Genomic DNA, 3,161 nt, shown 5'->3' with positions numbered 1-3,161 from the left:
CAGGAAGGTAATAAAAGGATTTCCTCATTTGAACATTTTCTGAGTAATACAAGTAATGCAGCATATTGTGAAAATATTAACTTGTTTTTACCACCTAGACTTAATGGCGTAAGTTGATCAAAGTTCTTGTCAGGTTTAGACATCCTCCAATGCAAGAACAAAGGGTCTTTTAGTACACGTTAGGTAGGATCCCATTTTAGGTGTATATGTACTTCACTTGTATAGTCTGAAATTTCATCACATTGGGTTGTCTCTGCATACCATCATAGGATACATAAGAGTATAATGGCTTTAGTCCTCCCTAAATTCCTATTTGTCTGTCTATGAGTTCAGGCAGGTCCTTTTTCAAAATCTTCTTACAGTCTGTGCCAAAAGCACAGATGGCAGACCCCAGGGAGCGCAGCTCTTCTGAAACAAGGATCCAGACACAGGAATCCAAATGCTTACAGCTTCCAGACTGGGTTTTGGTAATCCACTGAATTTTTAGACTAAGGCTGGATGGAAAACCAAGTTGTAGTTTGTGCAGCAGTGTGTACCTGAGCAGGAGGTACCATTAAGGACGTACTGCATTGACCTTGTGCATCTCTCATTGTCCATGTAGTGTGTTTTTCTATGAGTTCAATTTTCTGATTTAACAATGAAGTTTTTGTGGCTTGGAATTATTCTATCAGACCGTCGTTCTGTTAACAGGCAACTAAGACAGCAGGGTCTTTCATTCCCCCAAGCCCCAGAAACAATATATATGACAAAAAAAATCCTTTTCTGGAAGAAGTGCTGGACAAGATATGGCTGATCCTGGCTGTTTTTAATGGACACTGCAAAATTAATCAATTTACAAAGAACTTTTTCTTATAAATGAAAACGTGGAATTGAAATAAGAAAACAAATTGAATGTATCCTAGGAAACAGAGACTTTAAATCAAGGAAATGCAAAGCCCAATATCTTCCTTTTCATGTACCTCTCTGTAAATTTTAATTACTACATTTGTTACTCATATATGAGAGAGTTCATATGTTACTCAAATATGAGAGGAGGATAATACAGACATTCAATTCTTGATATAGATATTAATATCTACTATATTCTTATTATAGGCATTCAGTTCTTGTTACCCCTTTTGTCATTAGAGTCGATAGTCACTACGGCAAAGCAAATGTTCTAAAACAGTGTAGTAAAGTAACTAGCAATAATTACTGATGTTGTAAAGAGGCTAAATAGTACTGTTGAAGGTTGTTACATATATTTATTATAAAATACACAGTAATCAATAATATTATTCTGCATTATCCCAGTCTGACATCCCTAGAAGTATGCATCATAAATTGAAGCATGTTCTCTTTTCTTACTCTGAGATGTGTTGTAATCATGTGGGTTCTTAAAGGGTTTGCACGGTGGCATGTTTTCTGAAGCAACACTGCATGTTGAACGGTATGTCAGAGGCTATTTTTCGGCTTTAGTGATTGCAGAAGATCAGTTCCCTTCCCTTATAGCATATTTCAGAGATGATAAAATACCGTATAATTCTAAACTATTTTTGGGCGATGATGTCAGAGGTGAAGGAAGAAGTAGGCAAATAGGCAGGGAGGTCTATACCAGACAGCCTGGTCTTACCAGGTGCTGCTGTTCCAAATGCTTATGTGGGAGATTGGCAGCTGCTCTATGTGCTGCCAGTAGGGAGGGCAGACTCTGGGAATAAGAAAAATGGTTTCAGAGGATGAATTGCGGAGGTGGCTGAGGGAACTGGCTTCTTTCTGAGCTGGAAGGATCAAGAGAAGCTAGACTGTGTCAGGAAAACAGGATATGAGTAAGAAATAAAGTCAAGGTGCTGTGCCTTCTCTCAGCTGCTCCAATGGCCTCCCACCTGCTGTAGCCCTCGAACTGCCTTTGTGGTTGCTCACACGCCCCTGCTCCCACTTACTGCCTTGCTTAGAGTTTCCAAGAGGCTTACCAATATCAAAGATGCTGCTTCAGCTTTTTACTTGTCTCAGCTGAAACCAAAAAGGAAAGAGGGAATCACACGGCTGAAAGGGGTGTTAAAACTCCATCATTTACTTCTTTTTTTCATAACTCATCTGCCTTCCTTCCCTATGGCCTCTAAAACACTGGAGTCTCCAGCCAGAGCTTGCTGGGGTAAAGCGTAAGAGAAAGCAAGATGGAAGCTCCATAGGGATGAAAGGGGGATGAGGTTTTCTCCTCTGAAGAAACCATGGTCCTTGTCTCTGACAGTTCCATGATTTAACTGAGTGCTGTCTTACTGCATGGTCGGTGGAAAAGATTCCCGGCCCAAATTTCTCTTTCTTACACCAAACTCTATCTCTGTTTATCTCAGTGGTACCCCCACTCAGAGCACGCAAATGAATCCCCGTCTCTTCTGTTGAACGTACTCAGCTTCATAGGAGACGTGCAGTGGAGCATGCCTTAGAGTCTTAGAGCCCAGTTATCCTCCTGATCAGGGATCAAATCTATGAGCCAAGGAGTTGCTACTCAGCTCTTTCTGACCCAGTAAATATTTGATTCAGGTGGACAGCTGGAACTGGGGACCACCCACTGCTTTTTTCTCATCCCTGGACTCTGCTCAGGGTGATCTAGGGAACTTGGTCCCTGAAAGATACAAATGTGTTACTCTTTCAAAAAATGTATCTGTCTAAAACCGTTCACTGGATTCAGTCAAACACTTGGTCAGGATCCCCATTTGAGACACTCAGACATAACCTGCAAGAAGTGTTAAACCTTCTTAAACCTCAAGCTGCAACATCTCCCAAAGTGGGATCACACAGCTGTACACCAAACGCTGGGTGTCAGCTCTGCCATGAGAACCGTGGTTAGCTTTGCAGGCCTGCTTTTTATTTGGGACCTGCTATTTGATTCCCTCCAGCAATTATATTAATAACCAAATAATATTCTCCAGAGAACAGAGTTTGTTGAGAACGCAAGAATTTTAGACAACAAGAAGCAGGCCATAAAGCAATAAACAAACTATTCCCATATGCAGAGAACTGAGCATGTCTATTTACCTTCCGCATGGGGAACCTCAATATTTTTCAGCTTCCTATAGCTCATCCTTCCCTACCTCTCCACAAGGAACCTCCAATCCGGATAGCAAAGCTTCTCTCTTAACTCACTAATCATTCTCTCCCCATTTACTTCAGGGAACGAGTCT

The 3,161-nt window shown here is 41.1% G+C and overlaps 1 protein-coding gene across 1 annotated transcript in view; it reads left to right on the top strand.

Moving 5' to 3' along the window:
- ANKRD29 (ankyrin repeat domain 29) overlaps positions 1 to 3,161 on the top strand; it is a gene marked incomplete at both ends in the record, with an annotated part of 18,864 nt that overhangs the window by 4,517 nt on the left and 11,186 nt on the right. The gene's annotated exons all lie outside the window — the stretch shown is intronic.

The sequence above is a fragment of the Buceros rhinoceros genome, unplaced genomic scaffold (assembly GCF_000710305.1).
Source record: "Buceros rhinoceros silvestris isolate BGI_N320 unplaced genomic scaffold, ASM71030v1 scaffold17421, whole genome shotgun sequence".
Taxonomy (NCBI): domain Eukaryota; kingdom Metazoa; phylum Chordata; class Aves; order Bucerotiformes; family Bucerotidae; genus Buceros; species Buceros rhinoceros.
The sequence above is the reverse complement of the archived record's forward strand: the minus strand, read 5'-3'. Positions and strand labels throughout refer to the sequence as shown.